This window comes from Cavia porcellus, unplaced genomic scaffold, assembly GCF_034190915.1.
Source record: "Cavia porcellus strain 051 isolate PalLab524CR breed Dunkin Hartley unplaced genomic scaffold, mCavPor4.1 scaffold_25, whole genome shotgun sequence".
Lineage (NCBI taxonomy): Eukaryota > Metazoa > Chordata > Mammalia > Rodentia > Caviidae > Cavia > Cavia porcellus.
Genome location: NW_026947508.1, coordinates 3765727 through 3786393, shown reverse-complemented (window position 1 = coordinate 3786393; position 20667 = coordinate 3765727). Strand labels below are relative to the sequence as shown.

The following is a 20667-nucleotide window of genomic DNA, read 5'->3' as shown; positions in this document are numbered from 1 at the left end:
GCAGAAAGTCCAGAGGAAGTCGTCAAGGCATCAGCCATACAAGGCCCAGCAAGGACACAGTCTGACATCCACAGCCACAGCACAGCTCCTCAGCCCCCCAAAAAGCTACAACAATGTCGCATGAAAAAATGCCCAGAGAAATAAGAGACAGCTTGGGCTGCCAGAGTTCATAAAAATCACTATTTGTGAGATTCCTATCTGCCCCGCTCCACACTCCAATCCCGAACGCTGGCTCCACGGTATAGTAATAGAAAGGGTATTCATAGGCACTCCGGCTTGCAGTAAGATGTGAAAACTTAGCTCATATTTTTGAAAGTTTATAAATAGCCTCAGAAAAGGAGCTGGAACACACTTCTTAGTAAATACAGCTGACCCATTTTCCTCAGTCTTCACCAGGAATAAAGCAACTGTTACCACGGAGAGTACAGGAGAGTCTAAATATACACTTCCTCCTCCCGGGCCCCAGATCAGAAAAGCAAGTCTTCACTTCGTGGGCGAGGAGAGAGAAGCCAGGCTGGGAAGGGGCGGCTGCAGGTCACCTCGGGGCGAAGGGCAGCATGGTCCTGGGCCCTGCAGGCCATAGTCCGGGGCCAAGCCATTCCTGGCTTTGGGGGTTTTCTCCCTGAGCCTCCCCAAGCCTGTGTCTTTCCTGTGTCTCCCAGCTGCAAGGTGACCTTAGGGGAGCAGGGATCTCCTTTGCTCAGGACAGTCTCCCACAGGGCACCTGGCCTGCAGCAGGTGCTGAAACAAACATTTAGCAAATGGATAAATTTGTGAGCGAGATAGCAGGCCTGGCTCAGTGTGTGCTTCTGGTTCTGATGCCAGGTAAATTTTCATGTGTTGACACGACAGATCCAGGTGGTCCTTCGCATGGGAAGCTACCAGCCAGTGTGGGCAGTGTCCTTGTCTCCGGTGAATTCTCTCCCTTGAGGAAGTACATTCCCCCTTCCTCTTCCAAGAGCTGTGGTTTGAAATAATGAACCACCAAACCCAGCTGGTCCACAGAAGTCAGGGAAAAAGCAAACCACCACAGCCACCGCAGGGGGAGGGTGGAGACATCTGTCTGCTCGCTGCCTTCGTCTTAGTACCCCGAGCATGCATGTGGCCTAACCTATCCACAGAGGGAAGGAAGGATGGGTGTGGCCGGCCGCTCTGTTCTCCCTGCAGACCTGCAGAGGGATGTCTGGCCAGATTGCTGACCTTGGTCTCAGAGGTGCTGTGCATGGTCCAGAGCTGGAGCAGAGCTGCCTCACTGGGTGAACTATCAGTGACTCCTGTCTCAGAGGCAGCTGTGGGCCAAACAGAGAGCAAAGCCGCCTGCACTGTTTCCCCAGCAAAGGCAGAGAGAGAGGATGCTAGCAGGGCCAGATGGGAAGGCTGTCTGGGGACCCGTCACCCAAGGGGAAGGGGAAGCCACTGCCAGGCGGACAGCTGAGGTTTCAAAGGATCAGACTCCCAGCCGGCTGCCTCCCGAGGACAGTAACATGGGGCAGGGGGCAAAAGGAGCACAAACAGAATGTCGCATGTTTCTCAGGAATCAGGCAGCTCCAGGAGTTTCCAGCTGTGGCTGAAAGAAGGCGACAGGGAGCTGAAGGCCAGGCACCGAGTGCCACAGAGGCAGGGACCAGGGAGAGCTGCTGGCCTCAGGCCAGCGAAGGGCTGGGTGTGGCACCTTCAGGGCACAGCGCAAGGCTGCAGGAAGGTCAGGTACCTGCTGGACAAGAAGCCTCCTTCAACAGGAAACAGATCTCCGCTCCCTACAAAGGAAGCAGCTGGCCCATGGGCTGTACCGGAAAGGTCAAACAGGTCTGTCCTCACCCCTCCAGTGCTCAGGTCCTGAGGGGAAGATGCGAGGGGGACCCCCAGAGGTGGCAGGCATCTGGGTTTGTAGACCCGGACCATCTGGCCTCTGAAGGGCTGCAGCTCATACACAGCAGGCACCCAGCAAGGGCTGGGGACTGCCTTCCTAGAGGGCTTGGATTCCTCGACTGTCTGCTGCATTGCTGAAGTCTCTGTTCTTTTATTCTTTCTCCAATGCTAATTCATCATCTCAGTTATGATCATAAAAGACCTTAATTGATACTTATTTGATAGAATCTACTTTATTCGTGAAATTTATTACTTCATACGAGTGAAGCAGGGACCACAGGCAGACCGCCACCTGCACCAGGAAGCGTGCAGCCGGCAGCCTCCTTCCTGAAACACTCAAGGAAGAGAGGTAGATTCCAGGCCGCCAGACCTCCAGGTGAAAACCTGGCCCTTCCAGGGGAGCTCGACTCAGCCTCCCAGAGGCTCCCATGGGAGGCTTTCAGGCACATCTGCAAACCCTGTGGCACGCTCCCACCAAGAATGGGGCTGAATTCCCCTCTGCTTGAGTAAAACTGATGGGGTGGCTCACGTGGAGCTCACACCAACAGGCAGAAGTGACGCCTGGAACCAGCGAGCCTGATTCGCAAAAGCGCTGACTTCTCCCTGGGTCCCTCAGGTGCACATTGGAGCCCAGGTGAGAAGCCTACCATCCTAATGCCACCATGCTGGGGACCTTGGAGAGAAAGGGGTCCAGGATGCCCGGTTGTCCTGCCCACCCAAGTGACTGCATCTCTCAGAGTGAAGAACCTTCGAGATGACCCAGTCCAACCCGCATCTGACTGCATTGGCACAAGGGCCCCACGTGAGAGCCGCTGCGCCAAACCCAGAACCAAAAGGGGGTGATGGTGGGTGGGACTGCCTGAGATAGGCAGTCTCGAGGGGAGCATCACTGGCGGCAGGGCCCTACCCAGGTTCTGTCCCTCTGCCCACCACCTGCTCTCTGAAACAAGACGGCAGGGACAGATGTTCCGTCTTTGGCAAACATATGAACAAAAAAGGCACAGCAGAACATGTCTTTTATTAAGCTAAATTTATTCCATTGAGAGAAATATTCTTTATCTTGGGCTAAGTCCTCACATTGCTGGTACTGTTTCTGTTCTACAAGGGAGGTCGCCCTTATGAAACGATGAGGCAGCTGGGAGAGGCTCCTAAGAGGCTCCTCTGGTCGAACTGGAACTTGGCAGTGTTGTGTCCACTCACATTTTCACAATGTGAGCAGCCTGTGACATCTTGTGTGGGGTCACAGCTGGAGAGGCATTGTTCCCTCACCTAATGGCCTACATTCAGATTCCCTGGCAGAGATTCTCTCTCCCACCCAGTGAGTGCGCTCTGCACAGCCCACTGCCACCTCACCAGCTCAGCCTCCCACTCTGGTGTAAAACGGCCCACAGCCCCAGGGCCCAGTGTTTCTGTGGCTCCTCCCTGCAACCCTCCACCGAAGGTGGCATCCTCATCCTCCTGCCTCGGCTCAGCCCAGCTTGGGGTGCTTGATGTCTCTGCTGACCCTAAGGTCCCAAGACTATCAGAGGGACTGAGGGGTGAGGCCCAAGCAGAAAGTAGTCCTCCAGATCCCCACAAATACCACGTCTGGGGCAGGGCGGGGCAGGGCAGGGCAGGGCAGGGCAGGGCAGGGCAGACAGCAGCAGGCAACCTCAAGAAGGTGTCAGCAGACCTGCACTTTCCCACCTCAGGGTGTTTTCAGGTCATGGAACAGAGAGATGCCAGCCAAAAGACATGGTGGACTTCACTTCTAGCAGGGCACACTTCTAACAGCTCGATGGCTCAGCTCCTTTGGGTTCACTACATTCCCCCGATCCTCTGTAGCCCGGGAAGGCTCTGGCTTGGCCACTCCCCGGGATCTGAGGCCCTGACAAAGTGAGAAGCTGGAAGAGGGTATGAATGCCCACAGCACAGGGCGGCTTGCAGGGGCAGCGCCACAGGGCACTTGAGTGCTTTCTCGTTCTTGTGGCATTGTCCATGGAACGAACCAGGGAGGCCAGCCTCCTGCCCAGCTCTGGCTATGGGCAGAGACAGGTATGTGAGCTACCATGAGCCTGAGGCCTAGAGTGTCAGCTCCCGTGGCCCATCGGCAGGACCGGCCAGGGCCAATGATTTCCCGATGCCAGATAAATACCACTTTGAAGCCAGGGTATTTCTTGGGGACAAATAGTACAGAAAAGCAGAGACATTTATATGCAATTGGGAGACATTTATCCTGTGACAACATTCTATTCCAATGACTTTTCTATTACCGCCAATGATTAATGATGTAAATTCTGTCACTTGAGATGACGGATGCAGGGCAGCTGAGGGGCCTTTGCATAGATTACCCAAACTCTGGCTTCCCATTGGCCTCCAGGGCAAATGTGGTCTATGCTTCAGTCAAGCATAAATGTAAAGTTCTTTTAGATTAAAAAAAAAATATTCTTCTTCAGTACTTTACAGAAGTAGGTGACACAGGACTGGGGGTAAGGTGTCTCCTCTCGAATATATTTTCCCTGGCTCAGCATCAGGGTTGCTGACATGTCTCCATTTAGGAATAATTATGTTATTCTTCCCAAACAGGAGCTGGCGAGCCTGGCCCAGTGAGCTCCACAGAAGCAGCAAGCCTCAAGGTCTGGGGCACACACAGCCCTCCCGGTGTTGCTCCCAACTCAGCGCCACCCAGCCTGGGTCTCAGACAAGCCAACGCCATCCTGCCACAGGGCCCAGCCGGCTGCCTGGCATGGCCCCCGGTGACTGTTGGTCCCCACCTGAGGAATACTGCCAGCTCAAGAACCAAGAGGACAGGCACCTATCCCCAGGGTGACAGCAACCTCCCAGATTCTGCCTGAGGCTCTCACTCTGCTGTCCCCTGAAATACTGTGCTACCTCTGGGTTCTCTCTGTCTGCCAACAGCTTCCACATTCCCCAGGCAGTCTGTATTCATCCCCAGGAGCCTCACTACTAACAACCCCCAAATCTCTATTTCCCAGGCCTTCGCTGAGCTTCCTGCCTGTAAACCCCACTTTGCAGCCGCACTAGCAGCCAGGCCCCACCATCCTCCTCCCCGGGTCCCTGCACAGCAAAGCGTGCTATCTCCTGCCCAGCCGGCCAGCCAAGCCTCTGGGCCATCCTTGACTCCTCCCTGCCCTCATCCACCATGTCCAACAGAAGACGAAGTCCTTCAGGTTCTTTTTTACTCTCTTCAATCTGTCACTTTCCTCTAGCTCCACTGCCACGGTGTGGGCCACTGTCACCTAAACTGATGGAGCACGTTCACGGTCTCCTTCCAGCTGTCCTTGCTCTAGTCCAGCAGCCCAGCCCGACCTCAGCAGCTCCACCCTTACCGGTAGCACTGGACCCTGCACGCAACTCCCACCGCCCCCCAGCCAGGCTCCCTGGGCCCTCGCCACATGCTCGGGGCTTTATACAGCTCCCTGAATGTGCCGTCTTTCTCTGGATGCCACGCCTTTGGGGTACCATCCCTGCTTCACAGAATGAAGGATTTTCCTTTGCAGGCCCCCTCCACCTGGCCAATTTGTGTTCAACTCCTACATCTCAGCATGCTCAGGGCAGCTATGCAGTGGGCACCCAATGGCCTCTCGGCCATCTGTCTCCCCCATAGGGGATGCTCAGGCCCTCACTGGCTTTGTCCATCACAAATACAGGGCTAGCAACCGGCACAACGCCTACACAGCACAGGGGGCGTTTAGTGTGTGAACCAGGTGAAGAGCCCACTGCCTACTCTGCTGCTGCCCACCCCTCCCCAGAACTCCCTGACACCCAGACATAAGCCGGTTCTTCTCGGCACACCTGCAGAGCCTGCTATGGGTCTCGCACTGAGCAGGGTTCTGAATATGCTTATAGAGAAGCCAGGAAGGAAGGGAGGAAGGAGGGAGGGAAGGAGAGAGGGAGGGAGATCCTGATACAAAAGAACATGAAACCTAGAAAACCAGTGGCCTCATTCATAAGGCAAAAGCTTAAAAGTTTAAAGAAGGAGAGAGAATTGATGCGAAGTACACAGCAAACACGCAGGCCTGTAAATCACGCTGCTGTAAATGCCATGGGGAGAGCAGCCTGGTTTCCCTGCAGAAATTCAGAAAGCAGCTGTAATTCAGAGGTGGGGCGGGCCTTACAGGAACAGCGTGGCCGCTCCTGGATCCAGATTCCTGGCACTGCTAACTCAATTTGGCCATATCTCTGTGTCTTTTCTTGGAAAACGGATGAGCTTTCTACCATGATGCCTAAGAAGTGCCTGGGTCACATGAGCAGGTGGAAGGAGCTGAGTCCAGGCTGGCCAGGGAGAGATGACCAGGTCTCCATGATCCCGGGGATTCCCATTTGGTGGCAGGGAAAAAAAGAGGAGGAAGACAAGACATCCTGGGGTGTGGCAGCCTGGTCCACTGGGATCAGGAGGGCACAGGTGGGCAGCGGTGGCATAGCTCAAAACTCGGTTCCCCCTCCCACACCAGGAGGGCAACTAGGCATATTCAATGACCAGACTCTCGGACTCAGTGACAAGCCTCGGTCCCCCAGGCCGGAGTCTGCGAGGGCCAACGATGTGGTCAGAGGCTCTCAGTGACAGAGGAGAAGGGCTTGCCTGTGCTGTTTTGTTTTGATTCACAGATGTGGGAACTAAACTCAAAGCCTTTGCACTGAGCTACAGCCCCAGCTTCCCACCCCCACACACCCTTCGTTTTTTAGACAGGATCTTACTAAGTTGCCCAGGCTGGGCTCAAATTTGTGATCATCCTGCCTCAGCCTTGCGGAGTGCTGGGATGCTAGGTGTGCGCCATCCCATCTGGCTCTGCCTATCTGTTGCCATTCTTGATGAACACCATTGCCCCCCCATCATAGACGGTAGCCATGGGTGACCCCACAGCTCTTCCGCTCCCATTCGGCCACAGGGCCCTGTCGGCCCACAGTGGGAGCCTTCACATCTGGGAGTCCCCTCCCCTGTGTGTCCCCCCTGCCCCTTGCTCCTGGGTCTTCAGGATGCACAGCTCATTCCTCTGGAGAGTGTAAGCTGAGGCCCCTCCTTCTGTGACACCCCTTCCTTCAGCCTGGGCTCCTCCCCAAAACAGGGGGCAGAACAGGAAAAGCCGTAAAGCACACACTCAGGACAAGACAGGGAAATCACTGAATGCAGGAACTCAGAGCCCTTAAAAACTACCAGCCTTAAAAATACCCTACCGCAAAAGAAACAGGAAAAGAAAGGCCACTTTTGCTAGGTTCCGGAGTAAATGGAGTAAAAAAAAGAAAGAAATCTAATCTTTGAAGCCTTCACAAATATATCCTTTTAAAAAAATGAAACTACTTAAATGAATCCACTTTTGGACTGACAAAGTAGAGGAATCCAAAGCTCCTGGATTTTAAAAGCTTCCATTAAAGCAGCTTTTCTTTTTTCAAAAAATAATGAATTGGAAAATAAATCAGAAGGTTTAATTAAGCCTGAGGCCAGTAAGAGACAGCAGAGGCGAAGCTCCCTGACAAGCCCAGCACCAAGCAGGGCTGAGTCTCCTCCCTGGCTTATCCCTGAAACAGCTCCGGCCAGCAGCTCAGCTTGCCTCTGAGTCACACAGAATTAGAATTCAGCTGAGTTTTTTTCAGGCAATACAGTATGTCTTCATTGGTGCTCCAGCAGGCTCGTAAATTAAGATAAAAAGCTGGTGAGATGGAGACAAGGATGCATTGCTGAGAAGAGGAGGCAGCACAATGCCCCAGGATCTGCCAGCTCTGAGCCTCTCCCGGGCCAGCACAAGCTCCCCTTCCTAGGACCTTCAGGCCAGGGCTCAAAGAAGAAAAAGGTCTGTGCCCCCTCCCCAAGGGGTGACCTGAGGGCCAGCTCCGAAACGGGCAAGTGGTGCCCAATGCAGCCTGCCCAGGAATCAGACACTACAGTGAGGCGTGGCCACTGTCGGGGGCCGTGTGCAGCCGTGTGTCCTGCAGTGTGGGCGCAGCTGCACACAAGCGTGCTTCTTCACCAAGAGTGTACACTCATTTGAGAGCCTCTTCAGTAGCAGCTGCTCAGAATATAACAAGCACGGCCCAACACCAGGGAGAACAAGGACGGAGTCAGAGCCAGGCCTCGTCTTCTGCAGCCTGCGTGGGGGCGGCACAGGTACCTGGTTGCCTCAGAAATAATCAGTAGTTGTGGCAACGGCCAGGGTCCCGCGGCAGTTGTGAGACGAGGAAAGACCTGGTCTCGGTGCAGCCATTGCCTAAGAGGACTACTCCTCCGCCTCCAGGCCGAGGCCTGCCCCTCTCACGCTAGTACCCCACCTGGACGCCTCCTCTGAAAACCCCACTCCATCTGAAGAAGCCAGTCCCCGCCTCTTCCCAGAATCTCTCCCTTCCGTCCCTCCTCTGAGCCCGGAGCCCGGCACAGTAGGGTCTGAAGCAGTCAAACAGAAATGCTCATCCGTGAAACTACACCAGGAGAAGACGACAAGACAAGATCAGAATCTCAGCAGAAGCTTCTAGGAAGATGCTGACCTGAGTCTACGGGGGCAGGAAGCTAGAAGAGGTGAGGGAAGACAGGGCAGGCCAGGCAGGGGGCGTGGCCTAAGCGAGGACCCCGTCCCCTTCGATCCTCTGGAGCCTGGAAGGAGGGCAGACGGTCTTGAGGGGCAGGCTCTGAAGGAGACGGCTCCTTCACCTGGAGCAGCTAGCCTGAGGGCAGGATGGGAGCTGGCCTGGTGCTGACCGCCAGGGGCGGAATGAAGGCCTCCATTCCCTGGTGGCTCTCCAGGCGGCCCTCACAGCTGCAGCCAACTCCCTGGTAATGGTCTGGGCTCGAGTGACAGGAGGGAGCTGGGGGGCTAACCCTACTTCCCCCCACATCCAAGCAAGGCAGCTGGGCCAAGCAGTGGTCGCCAGAGCAAAGAGAAGATGTGGCCCTAAAGCCCAATGAGAGAGACTGGTCCTGCGTGGGTAACAAAGAAGGCCAGCACTTCGTTCCTTTTTGAGGGAGGGAAGGCCAGATAATGTGAATCTCTCAAGATCACAGCACATGGTGGCAGCCTGGGGGAACCAGGTCAGCAGCCAGGCCCAGAGGTGCTGGGCAGCAGCACAGCACAGCCTCTCCGGGCCGGGCGCTGGAGCTCACAGGGAATGGGCTGCTCCACACCTACCTCAGAGATTTCTGGCCAGGATCTTGGGGGCAGCCCAGCTGCCTTCCTTGCCCCACTGGGCAACTGGGAGGGCTTAGTGATGAGCATGACTTGCAGCACACCAGGCTCCCAGTCTGACCTCAGCAGAGCCTCCTGCTGAGAGGGTGGGAGAGGCGAGACATAAGGGGCATGGGAGGAGGTGGCATCCATGGACTAACTGCTGGGAAAGCCACCCAAAGTACGCCCACCCTGGCAGAGGGACAGAGGCCCTCCCCAAGCTAGACAGTTGCCAAATGTGAATTATGAACTTCTCCACTGTGGCATCGGAAATATCAAGGTTATTTGTAAAGGACTAAGAAATGTTAATTCCCTGGGGCTCTTTATGTAAAGATAGACCATAGAGTGGCCCCCAGGAGACTGACATGAAGAAGGCGCTTTAATATTTCATGAGTGTCCCATTAGCAAGACAACACGCATTTTCACACTTGGCGACTTCTTGGGAATAATGTCTCATGCAGAAACAAACCGGGGATGCCACTGATGCTTACCCCGCTGGCCTGCTGAGCACATTCCAAAGCAGCGGCTCGGAAAGGACTTGACCTTACGGGTTACGGCCACTCGAGCCAAGGAGCTCCGGCACACAAGTTTTCTTGGGGAGGCTCCTATGAAGCCTGCTCATCAACCCGGGGGTGAGAGCCAAGCAGCTGAGCTGCAAAGGCAGGGAACGTCTTTCTTAGGCTCTTAGAGCCAAGCTCACATTTTACCCTGCAGGCTTGTTGTGGCAGAACCACCGTGAAACCTGGCTATCAATGTCCACCCCAGTTGAAGGGGCAGCATGAAGGGAAGGGGAGGGCAGGGAAAGGAAGCCAGGAAGTGGGAAGAGGAAGGCGGTGTCCTTAGCTACCATTGTGCGGATCAATGTCACATTCATTTGTTCGTTCTCTGCGATGCACACAGTACTTGCCAGGACTGTGCTCCATGCTGGGCACACAGCAGGGAGCCTGCAGACAGCAAACAAGGACACCTGAAAGGCGACTGAGGTAAGGTTTTGATTTGCATTTCACTCCCATTTTTCAGATGAGCAGCTCAGCCAGCACCTGCCCCTGGGGCTTCTCAGGTTCTCTCTGCTGCAGCAGTAGGGACACAGTAAAGGGAGGGACCTGGCGGCAGGCTCTGCCCTCAGCCGCCCCCACCCCTACCCATGCTGGTCTTACAGAGATCATATACAGTGGTGACAGGACACAGGTGATGCTCTGCGCAGGGAGACATTTTTTCTGGGCTCTAGTTTTATCGCTAGCATCCCCTGCTCTGTAACAACTAGGCAGCAGCATCTCTCGGCATCTCCTCCTCACCCCACACAGGGCAGAGAGAAGTCCCAGAAAATAAGAGCAGGCAGAGCCCTCTCACTCACATGGGCCTCCACCACAGCGAGGCCGCCTGGGCACCCAAACTCCCTCCAAGGACGCCTTCCAGAGCCTGCAGGTCACCCACCGCTCTGGGTCTGAGCTGAAGTCATCATCCTCGGCAAGGAGCAGAGGGCATCTGGCCTCCTGGGATACCCTCCCCAAGTCCCTCTAATTTGGTCTATTAATTTAAAACAAAGGAAGCTGGCCAGGAGTGGGAGGCACAGGGGACGTCTGTGAGGATGTAATTAATGCAGCTGCTCCAAACGGAAGGTAACACCTTGTCTCCTCATTAGCAGATGTACCGCAATTTCGGATGACATCCTGGAGGACAGCAATGGGGATGCAGAGCTCCCTCGAAGGTCCCTGCCTCGCCTGCCACTTTCATTTCCTCACCGTTGAGCAGCTATGAACAAAGCTCCCAGCAGAAGACTCCCAGCTGCCGACGCCCAGCCATTGGGTCTGCAGCCCAGACACTAGGCACGGCCACAGGTTCCCACACACGGGCCCATCAGGTGACAGGAACGCATGCCTCATCTCTTAAGTATTTCCTCATTAAATATTCAGCATGGTTCCTGACCCTGGTGGCTGCACTCTGTAAACAGAAAAGACACACGATGGACTTCAAGGGCACAATGACCTCCCCCAATGGTGACATGAGGTGTGCAAAGGGCAATTCTCCAACAGCTCAAATGCGCATCAAGTTCAATCAGCATCTTTCCTTCCGGAAACAAGACCAGCATTTCCCTTAAAAAATTAAGTCTGAGCTGGCTTTACCTTATGAGCCTCCAATGCGGCAGAATGGCTTCCATAGTGCTGGGGTATGACCCACTGACAGAGCTTTGCCCAGCATGCACCGACCTGGGTTCCACCCCTGGCACCACAAAAATAAAAGCATTCTGTGGAGTCTGCTCTGCAACACTCCATTCCAGCCTGGGGAGGGAGATCAACAGAGATTCTGGGCCCCCCAAGTGACCACCCAAACAGAAGGTCGAATAGAGAGGAAGAGCAGAGCTGCCATGCTGGGTGTGAGATGGCCAGCAGGTCAGCAAGGGAAAGCCTACAGAAAACCTGGGATTACTTGGGTTCTGAACTTTAGAACCCAGTAGAAGAAAGTAAACAATGTGTCCCCTTGGGCACTGGTCCGCAGTGTCTCAGTGTATTGTCTCAGTGTATCAGTATCACTATGACAAAGGCCAGCTGGTTTTCAGCACCTGTGACACGGATGAGGTGGGCTGCTCCAGAGGGGCCACGCAGCTGAGGAAACCTACCCTGGGGCCCGGGGATCCCAAAGTTACCCCCATCCCTCCTTGAAGCAGAGCCTGGAAGACAGGGAACCTGGGAAGCCCAGTTAGGGATTGTTTCTCAAGTCTTTCTGCACAGAGATTACTGGGTCACAGATCACACGACCTGCCCAAGGCAGCAGGTGGTGAGCCCAATCACCCATTACGGGGCTACCTCTTGTGCACCCCCAACTACATAGCTTGCTTAGATCCACACTGCAATCTGACCAGCAGGGCTGGAGTCTGACTCTGTGGCAGAGCACGTGCCCAGCCTCTGAAAGGCCATGGGCTCCATCCCCAGCACCACACAGGAAACTTTAAAAATAACCCAACCTGAGAGATGAAGGCCCCCAGCTGCACCAGGACCTTGAGAGACCAGGGCTCCCACCCCTGGCAGGCTGTCGCAGGGGATTGTGCAGACCTGGCAAGTACAGCGCCACCCTCAATAGCACCATGTCACCCAAGGTCTATTCTGGGCAGGAGACCCACTCAGCAGCCCCAGGCCTGAACTGTGCCCCTCCCAGATCCTAACTTCCAAATCGTGGCTGCCTCTGAGCTGTCCCAGGACCCAGCAGCATTTCTCATTTCCTTAGCTAATTCAGAAATACTCCATTGAGACACTACACAGAACACAAGAGGTTAGACTACGTATGTCCTTTCACCTAAATTATTGAAAGTCCCCAGGATTCTCTTCTCTACAGCCAACACTTTACCATGACTGAAGCAGACGAGAAAACTGAGTTTCTCTGAGAAGTCAGGAAATCCTTGTTTCCTCAAAAGCAAGAATGTGGTAAATCAGACTGCTTAACCCTGCTGGTCTCCCCTGGAGGGGAGAAACAAAGGATTATGATATAGACTGACCAGGATGCTTGTGGTTATTATTGTACTTTACCGTGTTATTCTTTGATTTGATGCCTTTTAATTAAATTTCAATTGATCTGATAGTTTCAGCAATGATTACTCAATACTCATGTGATCTGAAGACGCCAGAATCTGGCTAAATTAGCACCGCACACTTACCTGTCAGAAACAGCTCTTGGTGAAAAACTGCACGCTTGGGAGCCCTGGCCAAGCGGCCCACTGAGCAGTGGCCAGGGGGCAGAGCCAACGTCTCAGCAGCCCCCGCCCGCCCTCGGGCCATGCAGCCTTCTCTTAGCTACCGCTCAGACCGCACCCCGAGCCTCATGAAGATTCACCCAAGTGGAACCCATTTTTTCTTATTTGTGTCCATCTTCCCAGGAAATGAATGAAGGTTCTGTTTTATTTGAGCTGGAGAGGGCAAAAGGGCCAGAACCCTGGACTGAGGCACCAGCACTGAAAGCTTCTGTGGGGAAGGCATATCACCTTTCACTTTATATATGCTTCATGAGTGTCCTGCTCGATAACCACAGTGGACAGTGTTCTGTGTCAGGAGCAGGCCAGCCACACACGGGGCTGGGCGATGAGGACAAGGCGAGTCAGCCTACTTCCTGTGACACCACAGGTCACCGCGCCAGCTCCACGGCACAAGCCCCTTCCTGGTGCTGCTGGACACCCTGCAGGGGCACAGGACGATCTGAGGGCTGGAGCGGGAAGCACCTCCAAGGCGACGAGGCCGGCAGAGGAGGGTGAGGGTGTGCTCTTCAGGAAGAAGGCAGGGAAAAAGGTCAGAGAGCAGAAGAGTCAGGGTCCTGGCAAGCAGAAGGGCAAGGCGAGTGCCTAGGTGACAACAGCAACTTGTCAGACATCTGAGAGACAGCAAAAGACCCAAGCAGCAAGGCAAGTGACAGGACAGGAAAGCGAGGAGTCCACACTCCTGAGCTCTGGGCCAGCAGGGCATGGGGAGCCTCTGAACTGTGATGGCAGTGACAGAAAGCAGGGAAGACAGCACGGCAGAGGGCCCACACCGGCTCCCAGGCAGGGCCGGTCAGGAAAGGCCTGCCCAGGCCAGGCTGGTGTGCCAGTCCCCAGGGCCACCTGTCACAGCAGTCCTGGTGGGGGAAGGGGAAAGGCAGGGCTCCCAGCACCCTGTCTTCCCAAGAAGAGCCCTTTGCCTCGGCAACATCAGGCTGGGAGGCAGTCACGGGAAGCTTACTGGAGGTCACAGAGCGGCGGTCTGGAAAAGCCCAGAACTCCTCAGCTGCCTATACTTGAAACTCACCAAGTGGCAGGCTGAGCTCAGAAGTGACCCCGAACGGAGCCGCAGGACTCACTCCCACACTTTGAGTCTCTGTGTCCCTCCCAGACCCGTGAGAACCTGGGGGAGGCTGGGAGGGCAGGAGGGGTGCTGCGGCGGGCAGCTGCTGAGGCTGCAAGTCCATCCGTCCGCTCTGTCTCCACTCAGCAGAGTTCCTGGAGGTCAGGGAGTGTGTCCCTCCATCCGTCCCAGAGCCCAGATGTCTGGCGACTCAGCAAACAGCGAGTGTTGACGATGCTGCTTGGCTCCAGGACGCCCTGTAACTCTTCCTGTTTCACCAACTCAAGGACACAGTGCAAACCACACACCGGATTTAGAAAAGCAAACAAACCAAACAGCAATTAGCCCAGACAACACACTAACAGTATTTAAAGACGGAGACCCTAAGCAACGACTACCTGGAAGATGGATCTCACTTGCCTCTTCGGACCCCAGCAGCCCCACGAGAGCATACGGGACTTGTCTTGGGCCACACAATGCCCACGCCTCACTAGCAGGTCAGCCTGGCTTCTTCTCTGCTGCCCACAGAGCTCAGGCAATGAGGTTTCCACTAGCTAAAATGCATATTTTTATTTACTCAAGAAACTCAAACTGGCCCCAGGCAAATAATAACTGCATGAGAATATTTCATTTAACACTTTCCTCTTTCAGTCCCTTTAGGGAAAAGACTGCTGCAGTCCAAAGTGAGAGGGAGGGAAAATTAAATAAAAAATATATTCGAGTAACAGCCACAGAACGGGGAGGGGAGGGCATCCTTTCGAGCCAACTTCCCAACTTGTACAGTTCTGATTTGCCTCTGAAACCATTTCACCGAGCCTTCTGCTCATTTAAACAGTAATTATTAAAGGCATCAATTAGAAACACCCAACTCCTTCACTCCCATGGCCGAGGTCCCTGGCACGTCTGCTGCCTGCCTGCAGCACCTGCTGCGCCCTTCCTTGCTGTGGCAGTGGGGCAGACTCCATCCAGGATGCTGCCTCGCCTGCCCTGGTTCTGTGGGCTGCCCATCGGCCTGCCAGCAGGGGAGGGGAGGTGTAACACGAGCCTTCTTTTGCCTTAATGGGCACCAGTAGCTCAGGCACAAATGCGGTGGGCACTGGAGACACTCCACCTCCCATAACGAGGCATAGGCAGGGGGATTTTTCACCATTCTTCTCCTTCTCTTTCCAGGAAGAGGGGGACCTGGGAAGAGTCCATGTCTGGGATCACGCAGACATGCCGTGAAAGAAGCCACCTCTCTGCTGAGCCTCACACAAGGAAAGCTTCCAGGTCACCTGGTCCTCCCCAGCTGGTGGGTAACCTAGAGACTCCTGACCTCAGGCAGATTCCAGCTCTGCATCCCGCAGAGGCCCCTGAAGGAGCAGGGGGATCCCATGGGAGGATCAGGCACAGGGCAGCAGCAAACTGTCAGCGAGGCTGCAGCACTGAAGCACACCCACCAAAGCAAACCCACGGTGTACAAGGCCCTGTGCCTGGCCCCAGATCTGAGAGATGCAGATGCCATGCCCCAGGAGCTCACGTTAATGAACATCTGAGGCCTCTCACACACTCAAAGCAGCGGTCAGTCATTGGGCCAGAGCAGACAGAGTGTGCAGAGGACAGGGAGAAATTAACTGAACCTTCCATGTGTTATCAGCAGCCAGGTGCAGAAGGGACAAGGCACTGCACAGTGGCCGTCAATGTCATCCTAAGGAGCTGCAGTTTTATGGCACAGAGAAAGGCGTCGCAGAGGCAGAAGAGGGCTGTGGAGAAAGCAGGGAAGGCAGGAGGACAGAGGCCCACGCTTGGGGAGCACGGCAGGGGCAACAGAGAAGACAACACGTGTTCGCAGGAGACCCTGGGACCGCTACCCAGACCCCAGACAGTACCCACCCCAGGGGTGTGGCCACCTCAAAGGTGGCCGGAAAAGAAGCAGGAGGGCAGCACAGTGAGGGAATGAGGGGGAAAAGACTCCCTCAAGGAAGGGTAGCTAACAACAAATGCGACAGAGAAGCCGAGAAAGGAGAGGGCCGCCAACAGGCCCCGGGTTTAGCAATCTCAGTTCCCAGTGAGCCCTAACACAAGAAGTTTCTACTTAATGGGGTGGGAGACAGAGGCAGGAGAGAGAACAGGAGCAGGCGAGACTCCGGAGTATCACGAGAACGGCACCCTGCGTGCGCCCGGAGCAGCAGAGCGGCGTGGGGCGGGGACCTGGATGCAGACTCCCACCGCAGGAGAACAGGCGAACTGCAGGTGACTGGGGGTCGCCTTCAGACAGACAAGGGATGGCGTGTCCAGCAGGAGCACAGTGGAAGGAAAGCCCCGAGCAAGCACCGTGAGATCACAGGAGGCGAGGGAAAGGGGAAAGGGGCCGGCACCGCGTCCTCGCTCTCTTCTCGCCGGCCCATCTCGATCCGGATGGGGACTCCAGTCATGTGGGCTTCCAGAAGGGGCTGCTTAGCTGACGAGGCGGAGAAGTGGTCTTCATGTGCTCCGCAGCTCTGAGGTCCTACAAACACAGGCCAGGTCCTGAGGGACCCAGCTCGGAAACTCGGCTTGCTTACTTGTACCTCTGATCCGCGGAAGCTCAAGCCTTATCAGTGAGCTGAATCAGAAGCTGAGCTCTCCCTGGGTCTCAGCAGAACACAGGGCCATGACGATGGGCGCACCCACAGACACTTGACTGACGGAAAACACACGTGGTCACCAAGCAAAATAAATGGTGAAGAGTTTAGGGTTCAGGAAAATGTCTACAAAAATGGACTTTTAGGGTATTTTTATTAAAATATAAGCAACACAGAATAACACATGCAGATCTTAACCTGATCAATGAGACTTAATTGTACACCACATGTAACCACAGCCCACAGTGGGATGTAGTAAGTTTCCGTCAACGCAGAATGTTCCTTGCCTTTCTACTCCATCCCCTGCCCTAGGACACCCAGGAAAGCTCGCTCATCACTGCACATCAGTTTCTTCTGCTCTTGGATTCTCAATGCACTCACACATTTTGTACCTTTTTTGTTTCTGAGCTACATCCATGTGGTCACAGCACTAGTGTGTTCTTTTTTATTGCTCAGCAGTATTCCACTTACTGTTACAGTTTAGATTGAGATGCTCCCCTGCAGCTGCATGGGGTCACAGCGGGACCTCTGGAAGGGACTGGCTCACAGGGACAGTGCCGATGATGTGCCGCTAGGAGATGGGACATGGTCAGAAGGGTTAGGTACTATGAACATGCCCTGAAAGGACTCACCTCCCTTCCTCATTCTGCCCTTCACTCTCTGTGCTTCCTGCCAGGCCAGAAGCAACCCTGCCCTGCTTGGAGCCAGCTGACCATGAAGGAAACATGAGGCACAATGACCTCCTTAATGACCTGAGAGCTGGGCACTGTGTCTCAAGAACAAAGAAAATGGCTAAGGCTCATTTCTTCAGCTGATGGCTATTTGAGCTGCTCCCGACCTGTGGCTTTATATACGCATTCTTGGACAGGTATCTTTTTGTGACTATGTGTATCTTCAGCCCTCTAAGGCAAATACTTAACAGCAGAATTTCTTGGTCACGGTGCAACTGTATATAACTTTGCAGCGAGAAAAGAAAAAGGGCCTGCCAAACATTGCTTCAAAGAGAACTGTGCCATGACCCATCCACCAGCCGTGGAAGAGCTGCGGTTTTTCCATGATCTCACTCACACTTGATGCTGGGAAGTCTTTTCCACGTCAGAGACCCTAACAGAAGACTTCACCGTCCCTTTAATCCCTACCTTCACAATGCATGAGGGCGCGGGGCACTGCCCACCTCCCCACCCGCCTTCTGACCATCACGCACCTCTTGTGAAGCACCCACTCAAACCGTTCCAGTCTGCGCACTCTGACAGACAGCTGTGCTCACTACCTCAGTCAAGACGCAGAAAACCCCATCGCCTCAGGAAGCTCATGGCATTCTTGAGCGGCAAACTTAGCCCACTCCTCTCCCTAGGAACCGCTGACCTGTTTCTTTTCTACATAGTCTTGCATTTTCTAGAAAGTCACAGAAGTGGAGCCCGACGGCATGCGCCTTTTTATGGATGTCTTCTTTCCAGCAGGCGTCAGCTGTCTCAGATTCACCCATGTTCTATCAGTTTGCTCTTTTTCACTGCTGAGTAATCTTCGCCTGAAGCCTGCTCATTCACCAGTTCAATGATTGCTGTGTTCTCTGGTGCTGGCGGTCATGACTAAAGCCACATTAACTTTTTAATATCCTTCCTAAATATCTAGGAGTGCTGTCACACCATAAACACAGATTCATTCGAGTTCTTCAAAATACAAATTTCTTTTTATGGTACCTGCGAACAAACTCACGACCTCGTGCTTGCCAGGCAGGCGCTTATAAGCCACTAATGAGCTAAATCCCCGGCCCCAAAATCAAATTTCTAAGAGAAGAGATTTCCAAGCCCCAGTATCATTCTGCAGGCTGACCAGCAAAGCATGTAAGTTTCAGATGCACCCCTCCTTGCCAGCACTTGGTATAAGCAGGACTTTGCTTCTGTTTTAATAGGCTTGACATCCTCCAAAGTAGGCATTAAAAACTCAATCAGGGTTCTAATTCATTTCTCTGACAACTAATGATGTCTGAACATTTTTGCATGCTTTGTTGCCATCTGCCTATCTTAAAATGTCCAATCAAATCTCTTGCCCAATTTGAAACTGAGTTGTTTTCATGTTACTGAGTTTTACCAGTCTCTCCTATGATCTAGATACAAGTTCTTTACTAGGAATATGCTTTGCAAAGGTTCCCCCAGCCTGTGGCTTATCTCCATTGTCTCAGCAGTATTAACAAATATTTTAAATCTTTTATAAACTCTAACATCTATTTTTCAAGGATTGTGCTTCTGGTGCCGTACCTAAGAAATCATTGCATAACCCAAGGTCACAAAAACTTTTTTAATGGAAATTTTAGTTTCAGAATTTAAACTTAGGTCTACGGTGCATCTTGAGTTAAATTTTCTTTCTTCTCTTTTCTCACATGGATATCCAGTTGTTCCATTACAACTTGTTGAAAAGACTATCCTTTCTCCAATGAATTGCCTTTGCACCTTCGTCAAAAATCAATTGGCCATCTATGTGTGGATCTATTTCTGAACTCTATTTGATCACACCGATCTGTATGTCTATCTTTTTTGGCCATACCACACTGTCTCAATTACCACAGCTCTATGGGAAGCCCAGAAATCAGGCAGCACAATCTTCTACCTTTGTTATTTTTCGAAACTGATTTGGTTTTTTGAAGACCTTTCCATTTCCATACAAACTTTGTAATCAGCTTTGCATAGATAGCACTGAATCCATAAACCAATGTAGAGAAAAAAGACATCTTAACAATGTTGTCTTTTAATGCATAATACAGCCCTGCACTTGTACAGATCTTTTTTTCTCAGCAATATTTTAATAGTTTTCAGTGTATAGATCCTAAAGATGCTTAGTTTTAATGTTTTGAATGCTACTGTATATTAAATGATACTAACTTTTAATTTTATTCTTCCAATGAGTTGCTGTGAATATATAGGAATACAACAGTTCCTACCTCTTGACCCTGTTGAATTCATTTATTCCCAGGTCATTTATGAACATGTAGGCTGTTTGTATCACTGAAAGCTCTGAAAAGTTTGCCATCAATGCCATTCGTGGTTTTTTGTGTTACGATAGATTCCATAGGGTTTTCATAATCCTGGTTTTTGCAAATAAAGGTTTTATCTGGAGTTGGGTTAATTTGACTGCCAGTGACTCCAAAAGGCAGGTGTTTTTCAATGATATGAAAGTGTCTAAAATTCAAGGGAGAAAACAACAGAAAAAATAAACTTGGACAAGATTTGCTGTGATTACACAAGTTGCAATGGTAAAAACGTTGACCTCAGAGTTTTACCCCTTTTTGGTAGTTTAGCTCTCGCTTCAAAGGACAGTGAGGCTGTTCCAGGGGAAGGAAACAGGCAAGGAAGCCCGACAGCCAGGATCACTCAGACACAGCGTCCAAGTCCCCACCCTCCCACCTCTTTCTCCCGCACAGCTTGCAACACCAGCAGCAAGCCCGGTAGCCTGGCAGCAGAGGGAGTGAAAAGCCGACCTTACAGCTCTCTCCGCCTGCCTGCTAATACCCAGGCATTACTCTGCGCTTATGGTAACAGAATCCCTCTCAGCCTGGTAAACAAACTTGGGGTTCACATGAGACTTTGCAAAGAGCTCTCAACTTTATCTTCTACAGAGCTCCAGGGAGCAGGCCTGCTAATAGTGCTTTTCCCACCATCACAGAGGCATATGAAAGGTCTCAATTACAGGTAGCTGACTATCTAACAATAGCGCACACACACCCCAGTGTTTGAAATGTAAAAACCAAAGACCCTTGTTTAATAGGAAGGCAACACAAGTTCACCAAGTTTCTAGCTCAATTACTGAAGTACACAGAAACAAGGAGACACATCATCAGATGAAAGACTTTAGTTTAAAATGTGTTTCTGCCACCATTTGATTTTTTTTTCCACCCTGCAATCTTGTGTAGTTTCACTGAGGTCCTCAATCACATCTGTGGTATCAACTGCTAGGACTTGTCTGAAGTTAATTACTGCCTCCATCACAAAAGCCAAGTAATTATTTATCACACTAGTGCTTTTGTCCAGTGGCTTCAGACACAACTTTATTCTAAGGCAGTGAAAAATCTATCTGCATATGCGTTCTACATATATAATTTTTAAACAGAGAAGTAACTCTCCAGCACTCCACTGCCATTCTTCCAATGTGAGGCCAGTGACTGCCAAGTTCCCAATTATGTTCAACCTGAAATCACACTGTTCGGTTTGACTGTGTACCCAGCCCTACTGGGACTTGTGCAAA

At 52.6% G+C, this 20667-nt stretch overlaps 1 protein-coding gene across 13 annotated transcripts in view; it reads right to left on the bottom strand.

Annotated features, from left to right (window-relative positions):
• Camta1 (calmodulin binding transcription activator 1) overlaps positions 1-20667 on the bottom strand; it is a 734954-nt gene that overhangs the window by 618310 nt on the left and 95977 nt on the right. The gene's annotated exons all lie outside the window — the stretch shown is intronic.